Consider the following 15,756-nt stretch of genomic DNA (forward strand, 5'->3'; position numbering starts at 1 on the left):
GGCCATCTTCTGGACATCCAACTTCCTTCCGGATAAAGCCATGGTGGTGGGGACCAAGGCAGAGGCAGTTAGGGGCGATCAGGCAGGCAGGCAGAGGCAGTTAGGGGCGATCAGGCAGGCAGGCAGAGAGGTTAGGGCGATCAGGTAGGCAGGTGAGCTGTTAGGAGCCAGAGGTCCCTGATTGGAGAGGGTGCAAGCTGGGCTGAGGGACTCCCCCACCCCCTGGGCATGAATTTCATGCACGGGGCCTCTAGTAGTAAATACTTTCAAATGAGTTGTAACAAGCGCAAGATATGGATAAACAACTTTGGGGAGACAGTCACTCAAGACCAAATATTTAAAATTCTTCTCTCAATCTATCTCTGACATTGACTCATGCATTTTTCTTTAAGGATTTAGATTTTTGGTGCTTTAGATTTCCCATCTGTAAAATGGACTCTAGGCATCTGTTTCAAGGAGGTATTAAAATTTTATTTATAACGTACTTTGAAGATGAACTATACATGTAATTAAATTCCATGAACATTCCCATAGAGGTTGCTGACGATATGACTGAGTTCATTGTTCTAGCTAGAAGTTTAACTCTCTTTAGCCATATGTTCATGTTCAGCTCTTTGTCTATTCATTGATTCAACAGATATTCAATTGTGATCTACCATGTGTCAATGTGTAGTGGTGAAAACAAATTCCTTGTCCTCATGAAGTTACAATCTTGTGTGGGAAACAGACAACATCAAACAGTTTGGATGAGGAAACTAAATTAAATTCGTGTTAAATTTGTGTTAGTATTTAGGCAGATTCTATGACAATGCTACATAATTTTTTTTTAATCCAGCAAAGTTGCATAGTAAGAAAAAAGTGACTCCTAAATAATAATGACACTGCAATGAGACTCCAAATAAATAGTTTATATTTTCTTTATGATCTCAAACAAGACACTAGATTTATTAAGCTGAAAGATCGTTCAAAAGAACACGGTGAATGCCTTCTATAACTTGACATCTTACAGACTATTGCACTGAACAAGGAAAACATTGAGATGTTTATAATCAAAATAATAAAAAGGATTTAAAAATATTGAATATTTCAGGCAAACCAAAAACTATAAATAATAATATAATGGATAATGCATTTTGATTTAAAAAATAACCCACAATCTATATTTTGATTTCATTTAACAGTTTAACAGCAATACATGCTTATAGCTTTGCTTTTTTTCTTTCTCTTTTTAAATTTAATCAACATACAGCCAAAATTGTTTCATATATACCCAATGACAGATATATCATTATGCTTATAACTACTTCATATGTATCTCTAAAAAGATAAAGATAGTCTTAAAATAAAGAACAATACTTTCTTTATCCAGTCAGTGTTCAAATTTCTCTATAGTCTCATAATTTTTTAATAAAGCAGATTTTCAAAAATTGTGGTAAAAATATACATAACATAAAATTTACCATTTTAACCATTTTCAAGTGTGCAGTTCAGTGGCATTAGTACATTTACATTGTTGTACAACTATCACATCATTCACCTCCTGAATTTTTTCATCTTCCCAATCTGAAACTTCATACCCATTAAACAATTCCTAATTCCTCCCCTTTTCCTTCAGAGTAAGTATGACAATCACCATTCAACGTTCTGTCTTATGAATTTGGCTACTCCAGGTACCTTATATAAACTGAATCATGTAATATCTCTCTTTTTGCGACTGGGCTTATTTCACTAGCATAATGTCTTCAAGGTTTATCCATGTTGTAGCATCTATCAGAATTTCATTTCTTTTTAAGGCCAAATAATATTTCATTGTATGTATATACCACGTTTTGTTTATCCAGTTGTCTCATACTCCTTTTTAACTGTTTTATTTCAGTCTTTGTTTGAAAATCCACTTTATTCTTTGGAAGCAAAGCTGCACATAAAATATGTGGTAGTGGTATTTTTCAAAATTCAAAGAGATGAGAAATCTAAGAATCAAATTACAGAATTTAAACCCTTTTTGAGACCTTTATAGAGCTCTAACAATCCAAAGTTAAATACTTTAAAAATAAAAGCAGACTGTTCTTCACAGTTATGGGGCCAGGCTGTTCTTTGGGTAGTGGATGTGATGTCTGTCAAATGGTGAGACATCACTGCTGAGAGCCCAGGACCACAAGGTGGGCTCCAGGTGCCCAGCTTGACTGGTTGGGAAAGAGGACCGTGTTCTGGCATGTTGATTCAGTGCCCCTGGCAGACACTGCTAGGGTTCATTCCCAGACAGAATTTCCCAATATACCTGAAGTCAGCTTATGGGGCAAGAAGATGCTGTGTGTCATCATTAAGTCACTTCTAATGCAGTGTCTTGAAAGAGTAGGCAATTTTCAGAGAGATTGATGTGAACAGACAATTTGATTATGGATGTCAAACAGGAAATGAAAATATGAAGAATCTGAATTTATTACAGTTAATTATATATTGACTACAGGCCCGGTGCACGAAATTCGTACATGGGGGTGGGGAAGGGTCCCTCAGCCCGGCCTGCGCCCTCTCCCTCTCGCAATCCAGGACCCCTCGGGCAATGTCTGACTGCCAGTTTAGGCCCGATTCCTGCAGGATCGGGCCTAAACTGGCAGTTGGACATCCCTCTCGCAATCCAGGACCGCTGGCTCCTAACCACTCACCTGCCTGCCTGATAGCCCCTAACCACTCTGCCTGCCTGCCTGATCTCCCCTAACTACTCTGCCTGCCTGCCTGATCGCCCCTAACTGCTCGCCTGCCTGCCTGATCACCCTTAACCGCCTCTGCCTTGGCCCCCGCCATGGCAGCTTTGTTCGGAAGGATGTCCAGAAGGTCATTTGGCTGTCCTGTCTAATTAGCATATTATGCTTTTATTATTATAGATGGGGTTGGGGTCTTGGAATTATAGTTCTATGACTTCTCCCAATTTCTTTCCTACCTACTCTTTAAAAACAAAGTCAGTATCAGGATCATATAGTGATAACACTGTGAAAAATCAATCTTAACATATATTCATTTTAAGATATTTTAATTAGATCAACTAGACTAGTACATTGTTTCAAATTTCACATAATGGCAAGATTTCCATCATTGACATCATATATACTAGATCGGTGATTTTCAACCTGTGTGCGTGGCAGGCACACTGGTGTGCTACAAGAATTTTAAAACATGCAATTCCTGACTATTTAGTCAGGGGCACTGACCTCTTCTCCCTTAGATTGTCAAATAAAAAAATGACAACAGTCAACACAACAATAGCCATCTGGTGTGGAGGAATCAAAATTATACCTGTTTTGTCAGATGGACAAAAAATATATTTTTTGGTGTGCCGCAGAATTTTAGTAATTAGTTTACAGGTGCCATGAGATGGAAAAGGTTGAAAATCACTGCACTAGATGGTTAACTACTTTACTAAGTTTTCTGCATTTTGTAGCTCTTGTGCATATTTACATACACAAATCCTTGCTGTAGCAAAACTCCTTGTAAATGAGAAAGGAAATAATGATATTTACTTCACCTGGGAGTCTGACCTTAACAACTTGAAGTTTGAGTAAACCTAATATGGTATAAAATAAAATCTTTTAATAAGGTAAAAAAAACACTATCCAAAATATGCATAAATGGAGAATCGAAGAATATTAACGTTGACTGATATTTAAACATTATATAATTCAGGGGGTCATCATTTCCTTGGAATCATGAATTAAGAATCTGATGAAAGCTATGGATCTTCCCTCGACAAAAATGTATATAATTCTGCTTATAATTTCCATGTTCTTAAACCCTCTGATGCCTATTGCCGGACTCCAAATTAAACATCAGATATAATTCATCCCCCTCCTTTTATGGTTGATGGAACTGAGAATCATGGTGGCTATGCAACGTGCCCATAGCCACCATGTGAGGTAGGGTAGAGAGTTCACTCTAATTGCAAAGTGATTTTTACTACCACTTGGTTATGAAACTTCTAAATAAGAGCTCACTTAACTTAGATGATTAATGTGAGAGGCCCCATTGGCCTAAATGTCTCTCCCTACCGAGCCTCTCACAGTGCCTTCAATTCTCACTCGTGAGGTCTTCTGGTAGCATATTTGTGTTAACGTGAACAAAACATTAAGCACTGGCCTCCATTTAAATGCCAGGAGAAGGCCAACTAGACAATGATATGGGTCACTAGCCCAGATTCTTTCTCTGGGTATTCTCCTTTGGGACTCTGGGTCCCCTTACCTGCCGTTGACCTTGATGCCTTCATGCATTTGCCTACTTTTCCCACATCTGCTCAGTGGAACAAGGAGGTGGGATTAGAGAGATCTGCTGTAAAAGAAAAAGGGGGATGGGGCAGAAAACTCTCCTTAGCAAGATTAAAGTTAAGCAAAGGCAGCATTTTCAGAAATTCATCTGGTTCAAATATTTTTGCAGCTAGAAGTCAGAGTTCTGGAAATGTTTTATATTGTAATACTAGGCAACCATATTCTCAGCATTGTTGGAATGTATTTAGAAGTCTCCAGTTTTATAAGTCTCATGCAATTAACTTGGAGAAACTTGCACATGTTGGATAAGGGCTGTGTATAAGGCCAAGAAGAAAGCTTCTTAGACTGATATTCCAGGAAAGATGGGATTTCCTTTTGAACATACTTGCCCTCAAACAAATCAGAAATTGAAATACAGAAATACTAGTATATTAAATATAACTAAATATAACAAGTGCTTTTTGTGATTGCTTGAACAAAGATGTATTTGTCTGCATGACTTTCTTTTGAAATATGATTTATTCTAATGATAAAGATGACACCTATTATAGAAAATGTGGAAAACAAGAAAAAAAATTGTAATTTCACTAAGCAGCGATAAAAACCACTGACAATTTGATGCATGTATTTTCAGGTTTTTTTCAATGAATGTACATTTAAACACACACATATACATACATATCCCAATGTATGTATCTATTTCCATCAGAAGCTAAAGAAAATGATGGTGAAGTCATTTTTCCCCACCAAATATCTTTCTATGTGGATCTCTATTTCTTTAAAACAATTCCCAGGGTAAACATTTCTTTAGGATTTTCCCACTTCTTATTAAATCCTCTACACAGAGTTGTACCAATACATTCTTGCCGTAATACCTGGGAGTGCTCCTTTTCCTTATTCTCCTATTAATATTCTTGAGTCTGCAGGCCGACGCTCTATCCACTGAGATCTTTCTGTGTGGATCTCTATTTCTTTAGAACAATTCCCAGGGTAGACATTTCTTTAGGATTTTCCTGCTTCTTATTAAATGCTCTACACAGAGTTGTACCAACCCATTCTGCTGTAATACCTGGGAGTGCCCCTTTTCCTTATTCTTCTATTAATATTCTATGTTTAAATTTTTTTTATTTTCATTGTATCTATATTGGATGATGGATGCTAACTATAATATTCTATATTTAATTTTTTTCTTTTCATTGTATCTATATTGGATGATGGATGCTAACTAAACTTTTTGCAATCATCATATCACAATATATATATATGTCAAACTATTACACTGGACACCTGAAACTTAAATAGAGATGTATGTCAATTATATTTCAATATAACTAGGAAAAATAAAGCTTAGTAGCTATATAAAAAAATCGATGCCACCTTGGTCAGCCTGGCTCAGTTGGTTGAGCATCATCCCATGCACCAAAAGAGATTAAAAAAAAAAAAAGAAATCTATGCCGCCTTGGTCAGCATGGCTCATTGGTTGATCATGCATCAAAAGGTAACGGGTCTGATTCCCTGTCAGGGCACATATCCAGGTGTGGTTCGATCATGGGTTGCATATCACATCAATGTTTCTCTTTCTCTCTCTCTCTTCCTTCCTCTCTCTATAAATCACTTTTAAAAAAAAAGAATGAAAGTTTTTTAAAAAATCTACTCTAACTTGATGGGCTGAATATGGTATCCTACGTTAAAGTCATTATTTTGATTACTCTTGAGATGAGACTATTTTTTATATATTTATTATCAATCTCTATTTCTTCTACTATAAATTGTTTTCCATGCGTGCTTTTTAAAAATTGTGGTACTTATCATTTGCAAGCTATGGGTTTGATTCCCTGTCAGGGCACATATCCAGGTGTGGTTCAATCATGGGTAGCATATCACATTGATGTTTCTCTTTCTCTCTCTCTCTCTTCCTCTCTCTATAAATCACTTTTAAAAAAAAGAATGAAAGTTTTTTAAAAATCTACTCTAACTTGATGAGCTAAATATGGTATCCTACTTTAAGGTCATTACTTTGATTACTCTTGAGATGAGACTATTTTGTATATATTTATTATCTATCTCTATTTCTTCTACTATAAATTGTTTTCCATGCATGCTTTTTAAAAATTGTGGTACTTATCATTTGCAAGCTGATTTATAAAAATTCCTTATATAACTTAAGTATAAACCCTATGTTTTAGGAATTGAAAATATTTCCACCACTACTTTCTTTAGCTTCTGATGGCACTTTCTCCCCTTAATGTATCATGAAATGTTACTTGTGCCTCAAATAGATTTGAGCTGAACTGCTTGCAATGGGGCAGGCCTCATCACATTTATCTGGTGGGACAAGTAGAGGGGACTATGGAGGGTTTGGGGTGTTAAAGCTGAAGTTCTGGAGTTGAAGTTCTCAGCACCTCTGGTTTCTCCCAGATATTCCCATTCTAATCGCTGAAATGATACATTTTCTCAATAAACACACCAATTTTCATTTCAAAAACGGCTACAATACAGAAGCTGGTTGTATTTATTTGTGTCTTTTTAGATACCTCTTGGACTAACTTGGAGCAGTCTCAGGTGGGTGGCTATAGTCAGAAAGGCTTCTGGAACATAATTATTTTTTTTTATTCCTCACCTGAGGATAAGTTTTTATTGATTTTTTTTTATTCACCTGAGGATAAGTTTTTATTGATTTTAGAAAGAGAGCAAGAAACATCAATGTGAGAGAGAAACATTGATACATTGCCTCCTATACTGGGGGTTGAACCAGCAACTTAGGTATGTGCCCTGACCAGGAATGGAACCTGGTGTATGGGACAATGTTCCAAACAACTGAGCCACCGGGCCAGGGCCATAATTGTATTCTTACCCTCCTTTTCTGTCTATTTTTAGCTGGGCAACCTTGGCCTGAAGCTTCTCTTTTTCTTGATCTTATTGCATTTGCTTGAGGCTGCAAAAAATGAACATACTTTAACATATGTATGTTCTTTGCTTCCAGGACTACCCACTTCTCGCTTCATCTACTATGACATAACCATTTTCTTTGATGGTCTGTAAATTGCAAACTCGCTTCCATATAATTTCTATGCTAAGATTCTTTTGGTTTCAAAGGAGAGAACCCAACTCAAGGGTGCTCTAGCAAAAGCAGAGGATTTATTACAAGTCTTTGGGGCAGGAAATATAGCTAAGACTCAAGGGTACTAGGCAAGAAACCAAAATGTTGGAAATCCAAGAAACATGCTCTCACGCTCATATCTGCTATCATGTCATATCCGCCTTTTCCTTTCTTGGTGGACTGGATTTCCTCTGCTCCCAAGTTCCTGTGATGGTCTAGGGATAGCTGCTCATGGTCTCCAACTTAACGGAGAAAGACTGACTTTCCTACTCTCAGTCCTGAAGGGTAGCAGGACATGCCACCGCAGAATAGGCCATGTTGGCATAGGATTACGTTGAGCCTGAAGGCTATTGAGAAGAAGCAGATATAAGAAAAGTACCCTGCCTTCCCCTTATTTGCCTAAAAGCAGACATACATTTTCAAAGGTCTCCCTACTTCCTACTCTACCAGGAAAGACAAAATTTAATCCCTGGAGGCAACTTTAGACCCTTAACAAAGGCAGTAATTTATGTGCATAACCCTCCACCATGCCCCAAGACTGGCCTCCCCCACACTTTCTTATGGTGTCAGCTGAAATTGCCCTATAAGCCAGCGTTCTAATTACTCATTTCCCCCTGATTATCTCCATGTATACTTGAGGTATGCGTGTTAATAAACTTCTGTTTGTTTTTCTCTTATAAATCTGTCTTTTATCACAGGAGTTTAGAGGGAGATTTTTCTTTCCCTACAATCCTAAATCTAAAATTCTAAGATAGGAACTTTGGTCCAGTTTTAATGAAGTGCCTACCTTGGGCACCGAGAGTAGGCGTGTGAGGTCACATTGTCCACATGGCTGTGGGAACCCACTGCTCGGTGGACAGGGGGCAGCTAAAGGGTCTGCTGTGAATTTACACAGATACAAACAGTACGCATCACATTAACTGTATTTTTAAAGATCCTCCCCTATAACTTCTAGCATAGATGTAATGTTACATGCCAGGAAATGTAAAAATAAATGAAAACTATCCATTTTAGGAATATCATCTGCAAGAAAGTAACCACTGAAATTTAAGAAAAAACCTGAGAACCTGGTCCTAGTTAATTCCGTTGTTTTGCAGAGACAAAGCCTCTGACACAACAATGACAAGCGGGAGGGGTAGGTGACTATGCCCAGTGTCGCATGGAACCTGAAGAGTAGCTGAATGCCACCCAGAATACGACTGTAGGAGTTCAGGACGAGCCACTTCAAAACATGCTGCTTGGGCATATTGATTTCTCTGAGCTGTAAGCACTTAAGAAACAGCAGATGCAGGGAGAGGCTTTCTCTCAGCTCCCTCATCTGCCTAAAGATCTTCCAAAATGAACTGGGTTGTCACAGATCCCTCCCCAGGAGTGTCATCAACCAGGGAGGACTGACTCATGCCAGGAGAAGAGGCTAGAAATGGACATCACACCCAGACACACCTGTCACAAAGGATCATACTGCCCATCTATTCTGCTCAGGACCCATGCATCTCTCCTAAAAAAAAAACTTTACTCTCCCACAAGAGGCCTATATCTCTCTCCGCTGTCCTAGTAGCATGGTATTTCACCTGATTCTAAGTCACCCCGGGGAGCTAGCCACTTATCCCTGGGTATCTCCCATGTGTACATGAGTTATACATGTTAATAAACTTGTTTGTGTTTCTCTTATTGATCTGTCTTTCATTACAGAGGTCTTAGCCAAGAATTCAGAAGGGTAGAGGGAAAATTATTTTTTTTCTCTCCTACAAACCTAAACTTCTAGTATAAGGCTCCTATAATTTCTCCAGTTTACTTTGGGAAATATTTTCACTTAATTTGTACATCATGTTAAACTTATTTTTTTTAAATGTATTTTAAAAGCCAAAGGAAGGGAAAAGTAATACATTCAATATTCTGTACTTAGAACAAAACCCAAACTACTAATATATAAACTTAATATTCTTAGCTTTGAAAATGTAGTGTTAATATAATTGTATTCAAGAACAACCACACCCTCGGAACAATGTTACCTTGCAGAGGAAGGGAAGGGCTTCCTCAAATTGTTTTTACACCTGAAGAGCCACTGTAGTTAGGGAACAAAGGAACAAAGACGAGGAGTCGCTGGTGACTTCATCAGGACTTCCATTCAACCTGCTCTGACAATTCTGAACTAGACTAATTTAGGAGAGGACCATAGCTTTTGAGACGGCCTTAATATCAGATGAATGCTTTATTTTTACACCTTGATGACGAGAACAGAGACAGAAGCTTTCCCAAGTAGAGAGTCTCGTATTTAGCCATCCTGCACAGGCCTCCTATAAATATTAGATGAATTTATAACGAAGTTATGACCAACCATGATCCTTAGATAACATCTCACCATGAACCCTTCTCTCAAGCCATCTCACTATTTCGTAGGATGTAGAGTATGTAGGGGATCAGGTTTTATTGTTCTATTCTGCAGAATTTTAAGCAGAAAGTTTTCTTTTTTGGGTACAAGAGTAATAAATATCGTGAATAACATCCACGGTAACTTTGCCTTTCCTTTTAATAACTACAATACTAATCAAAATTATAGTTCTTCGGGAAGACCTCACATTTTTTATCTTATGCTCTGCTTCATGATGTGTGTTATATGACGCCACCAAAGACTTTGTTTTTATTTTACAAATGCCTCAAGATTTTGTTTTTGTTTTTAAATATATTTTATTGATTTTTTACAGAGAGGAAGGGAGAGGGATAGAGAGTTAGAAACATCGATGAGAGAGAAACATCGATCAGCTGCCTCCTGCACACCCCCCATCAGGGATGTGCCCGCAACCAAGGTACATGCCTTTGACCGGAATCGAACCCGGGACCCTTCAGTCCACAGGCCGACGCTCTATCCAGTGAGCCAAACCGGTCAGGGCTTGTTTTTATTTTTGAAAGAAGGATACAATATCACTGTCCCATTCATTTAAAAGCTAACAGTTGTGGATGAAAGGGGCCACATGCTAACCTGATAAGCTCAGGGAAGGCCTGCATGCAGTCTTGCAAACTCAAAGACCTAGCATAACCACAAAGGATGGTCTGAAACTAAAACTTTAACTAAAAGCAGTTACGGTGGGTAGTCACCACCTAGGCCTGTATCTTCCCTGACAAGGTCAACCTTTACTTTAACTTATTGTCTTTTTGCATCTACGATAACAAAAAGTATCATTGAAATGTCAGGGTAACTTGAAACTTCCCTTTTTCTGGACCCCTCAGGACACAACCAAATGCCCTGGGTGCCAGGGTAGATACCACAAATTCCTTCATTGTTACTGTTGTTATGAAAATCGTTGACTGTTAGCTATCCTGCACCACCTACGTATGTGTCTGTCATTTTACTCTTTATCCAATCCCAGAGGATTCCCTGCTTTGCTTTTTCCCGCCTCTCTATTCTAGCACCAATGAACCCACTGATGTCTCCTCCTTTGATTGCAACGTTTAAAAATAGATGAAAGCCCTAACCGATTTGGCTCAGTGGATAGAGCATTGGCCTGCGGACTGAAGGGTCCCAGGTTCAATTCCAGTCAAGGGCCTGTGCCTTGGTTGTGCACACATCCCCAGAAGGGGGTGTGCAAGAGGCAGCTGAATCATGTTTCTAACTCACTATCCCTCTCCCTTCCTCTCTGTAAAGAAATCAATAAAATATATTTTTTTAAAAATAGATGAAAGCCGCCATTCTCTGGAGCATTATCCCAAACCCAGCAATTGTCAAGAGTTTGGCTAAAATAAACTCACAAAAATTCTTTATAGATTTGAAAGTTTTTACATTAACACAGTTGCCTAAGTCAGTTTTCAAAAATGGAAAATATTTTTCAAAACTGTGCAGGCAGAAGGAAGGTCTTAAACCGTATGCCTCACTGTCACCAAATCTCATGAGCAAACCTTCCATTTCAGACAAGGGCCCCCTTGCACACTGCCCATGCCACCCATGGAGGGTGAGACCATCTGGGCGAGCTCACCATGCCATGGAGCGGCCAGGTGTGCCAGAGTGGCACCTGTCCTCTTTCACGAAGACACATATGGTGGCTCCCTGTGCATGGCTTATCTCCAGCGTGAGGCACCAAGGGGAGGGAGGGCATCATCTCTGCTCCCGATGCTCCCCCTTCCCTCCTGAACCTGCTCCATCTCAGAGTGCCAAGTGTGCTATAGTTAGCGTCATGTGTCATAACTATTTCACAGATGTTTCTCATTGATCTTTCACTGGAATGTTTTCTCTCTCTCAGGAGAAAAATGTTTGCAACAGGATTGGGGTTGCAAATGGTCGAAGGTTAGGTGGGGGGCAAGGGGACACTGTTACTTACAGACCCCCAGGGCACATTCTGGAATTCTTGGTGACATTGCGGCCAATCCTTGGGCCTTCAGTGAATGGCCTGGATCCTGCGTAGCTTCAGCTGCGAGTCCTTCCAACGGATGCTAAAAATACACTGCAGTTTATTTTCCTCAGTAGGGAGCATATGTGTTCCCACTTGACCTGGAAACACAAAGAGAGCCAATGTTAAATCGAATGCTGCCCAGTCCAAGATAAATTTGTGTTCTGTAGTGCAGGGGAGAGAAAAAACAACAGACATTGGGACAGTGTTGCCTTTGCTCTCAGGGGGAGTCAGTGTCTTGAACACATTTTTTACGCTCCCTGTTGGTAGTTAAGTGACCACTCTCAGACTTCTTAGCCAGTGCTGATATGAACTGGCTCTCATTCAAATTGGACGGTGAGTCCAAGGCAGATTTATTAAATTTTGGGAAAGAAGAGTGAGGAAAGCTTTCTTTCTCCTTTTTTTTTTTTTTTTTAAATCTTCTTAAAAGACAGAATCTAAAATGCCCTCTAATTGAAGAACAGATTTTTATGGACACTTGTACTTATCCCTTTTTCCTTCAAATAAGCAAACAAAGAAGCAAATCAAACAATTTATCAACAAATGGCAGAAAAATTCTGTTTTAATAACAGATGTTAAACCTAGTTCTTGTGTTTGGGGCTGTTTAATCTTTGGGTGGCCCAATATTCTTCATACATATTATACGAGCAGAGTTCATTTTAACTGTAGATGGGTGTCTTCCCTGCTTTCAGCTGGTACCACTTTTCTGCAGCTTCAAATACTCAGTTGGCTGACAATGAACTTAGACCCATTCCTCTCCACCCCCCACCACACCCCCAAGAAACAGCACAGTGATTAAAACAGGAGGTTTGGACTCCGCCTTGTTGTGAGCCTGGATTCTGCCACTCAGTAGCTCCGTTTTCATTTTTCTCCGTTTGTAAAATGGGATACTAATGGGACCTGCTATTCAAGGCTGTTGTGCAGGTTAAAGGAAACACTGCACGAAGAGCATACAGCACGGAGCCTGAGTTCACAGGAAGCCTTCATGCATGTTAGCTATTATTGCTGGTGATTATTCTTAGATAGCTCAGCCATCCCAATATCCAGAGTTTAGAGGACATGACCTTGAAGATCCCTGTGGTTAAACTGCCCTCTGTCAAATTTGGCTTTATTTTTATTTCTAATCCTCTTCTTCAGAACAGGCCTAAAACCTTTTAAATCAGTGGTTCTCAACCTTCCTAATGCCGCGACCCTTTAATACAGTTCCTCATGTTGTGGTGACCCCCAATTTCATTGTTACAAATTGAACATAATTAAAGCATAGTGATTAATCACAAAAACAATATGTAATTATATATGTGTTTTCCGATGGTCTTAGGCGACCCCTGTGAAAGGGTTGTTCGACCCCTCAAGGGGTCGCGACCCACAGGTTGAGAACCGCTGTTTTAGAGGGACGTGCCTTCTTCCTCCTCTTCCTACCTTTCCCTTGATTTCCTACACATTCATCTAACAAAATCAAAACAAAAAAGGTTAAAATCAAGGAGGTGAGAAAGTTTCCAAGGGAAGTTACTTAACATTTTCAATGATGGGAGGTCAAGGAAGGAAGAAGCGTGAGTGAACCTTCTAGAGAGCAATGTGCTGGCTACTGGGGATAGAAGCCAGATTATTGGGTCCAAGAAGAGAACCAGTGGAGACAACCAGACTGGCCCCAGACCACTTATGTAAGATATTTGACAGAGAAAGGAAGTAAGGCAATGAGACAGTAGCTAGAAGGTTAGCAAGGTCAAGAAAAAAATCTGTCAAGATGGAAGAAAGTCAAGTATGTTGAAGGCAGAACAAAATAAATAAGGGATGACAGCTTCCTTGGAGCTTGTTGCTAGTCTACCAAGGAGGGACAGCAGAGTACCCTGGCTGCCTGGGGCCATCCACACTATTATGGACAGGTAATGAATGGAAGACTAATGCCCACAATGCATAGGATCCTCCCCTATAGCTCAAGACCCAACCTCTTCACACATGTTCTCCCCTAGAAGACTTGTGCCCTAACAGAGGGTCTGCACTCTGGGAGAAAGCCAATGTGCCTGAGATATTACTGCAATCATAGGGCAGTGGCTAAAATGAAAACAGCCTCAGAGTAAGAAAAACAGGAAAAATGAAAAGATTTGGGAGCCTGGCTGGCATGGCTGCTCAGTGGTTGAGTGTAGGTAGACCTATGAACCAGGAGGTTGCTGTTTGATTCCTGGTCATACCTGGGTGGTGGACTAGATCCTCAGTAGGGGGATATTTCTATCTCTCTCTCCCTCTTCCTTCCTCTCTGAAATATATAAAAATATATTGAAAAGATTTGGGAAAGTTTATAGATGAGGACCATGGCATTGGATAGATATCCAAGGCAAGAAAACTTCGAATAATCGGCATCCTTCTTTTCCAAACTGAGATGATCATTTTTTGCTTTTAAGAAGATCCTGACATGTGCAGGGCCACGGGCTTTGGGCAAGACTACACATGAAGGTCCATATACCATATGTTTAAATCCTATCTAATAAAAGAGTAATATGCAAATTGACCATCACTCCAATACACAAGATGGCCTCCACAAGATGGCTGGCAGAGGAGAGCAGTGAGGGGGGACCAGGCCTGCAGGGGAGGGCAGTTGGGAGGGACCAAGCCTGCAAGGGAGGGCAGTTGGGGGCAATCAGGCCTGCGGGGGAGGGCAATTGGGAGTGACTGGGCTGGCAGGGGAGGGCAGTTTGGGGGGACCAGGCCTGCAGGGGAGGGCAGTTAGGGGTGACCAGGCCGGCAGGGGAGGGAAGTTAAGGGAGACCATGCCAGCAGGGGAGGGCAGTTAGGGGTGACCAGGCTGGCAGGGGAGGGCAGTTAGGGGCAATTGGGCCAGTAGGGGAGCAGTTAGGCATCAATCAGGCTGGCAGGGGAATGGTTAGGGGGTGATCAGGCTGGCAGACAGAAGCGGTTAGGGCCAATCAGGCAGGCAGGCAGGCAGGCGAGTGGTTGGGTGCCAGCAGTCCTGGGTTGGGAGAGGGATGTCCCAGATTGGAGCGGTGCAGGCTGGGGTGAGGGACACCCCCCCCCCCGCAGGAATTTCGTGCACCAGGCCTCTAGTGTGCTATATCGGGCTAGCAAATGTGGTCCTCTCATCCCAACCTGGGCTCCATCGAGCACAATGAGGAGCCTGTGGGCACAGAGGGACAGTCAACTCCATCCATACCCCATAGGCCTCAAATGGCCACGTAACTCCCGAATGGCTCTGAAAGACTGCCCGGCCTCCTACAAGCAGGCTTGAGGCTGTTTGCACAGGCATTTCCGTGTCCTTCACGCCAAGCATGTTCTAGAAGGCTGAAGGGGCTTTCCCATCCTGCCCCTCAGCCCATCAGAAATTTTACCACAAGGGGTGGGATGTGGCAAGAGGAGGACCAGGTTGGGAGCCCAGAGCAGGATCCTTCTTGTCTGGATTTAAGAGCCACACTGGGCACATTGCATTCTCCTGATCTACCTTTCAAAGAACAAACTCTCAGATAAGTCTTTTTACCACAAGACTTCCGACCACATTGACGGAAACAGCACATAGCAGGCCGAGGGGCTCAAAAAGAATATTGCTGCTGAGCAAACTCATTCACACCAGGCTTCGGTGCTTCAGTGAGGGCCCAGAGTGGCCACAAACAGGGTGTTGTCTGGTCCTAGCCGGCTCTCTTTATTAGATAAAGCAAATGACACATTATCTCCTGACAGAGGAAGAGCACAATTTTCAGAGACATTTAAAATGGAAGTGTAATTTTCTGATGGCTTCTAAAGGGGAACAGCTTAGCACAGGTTATTTAGATCTAATCCAAACCACTCTAGGACTTCAATTTAGCCATTTAAGGTAGGAAGCCGATGCCTTCTCCCATCTCCTGCCGCAGGCTGAGGTTCAGATTGGAGTTAGATGCACCAGAGGATGGAGATTTGGGGTCTGACCACAAAGTTGATGCCTTCAGGGGAATCATTCCACAAGGGGGAGTTGACACACCTGACTCTACCCTTTACCTGGCTGGGAACTTGCTTCATGTCTTGGTCCTGTTTCCTT

The 15,756-nt window shown here is 40.9% G+C and overlaps 1 long non-coding RNA gene across 1 annotated transcript in view; it reads right to left on the bottom strand.

The window, feature by feature from the left end:
- LOC106725729 overlaps positions 1-11,836 on the bottom strand; it is a 33,928-nt gene extending 22,092 nt beyond the window's left edge. The window contains exons 1-2 of the long non-coding RNA XR_001361657.1: positions 11,667-11,836; positions 4,231-4,314 (exon numbers count right to left, since the gene is read on the bottom strand). This is a non-coding gene — a long non-coding RNA (uncharacterized LOC106725729). The remainder of the gene's footprint in view (positions 1-4,230; positions 4,315-11,666) is intronic.
- Between the last annotated feature and the right edge of the window lie 3,920 nt (positions 11,837-15,756).

Source organism: Myotis brandtii, unplaced genomic scaffold (assembly GCF_000412655.1).
Source record: "Myotis brandtii unplaced genomic scaffold, ASM41265v1 scaffold185, whole genome shotgun sequence".
Taxonomy (NCBI): Eukaryota; Metazoa; Chordata; class Mammalia; order Chiroptera; family Vespertilionidae; genus Myotis; species Myotis brandtii.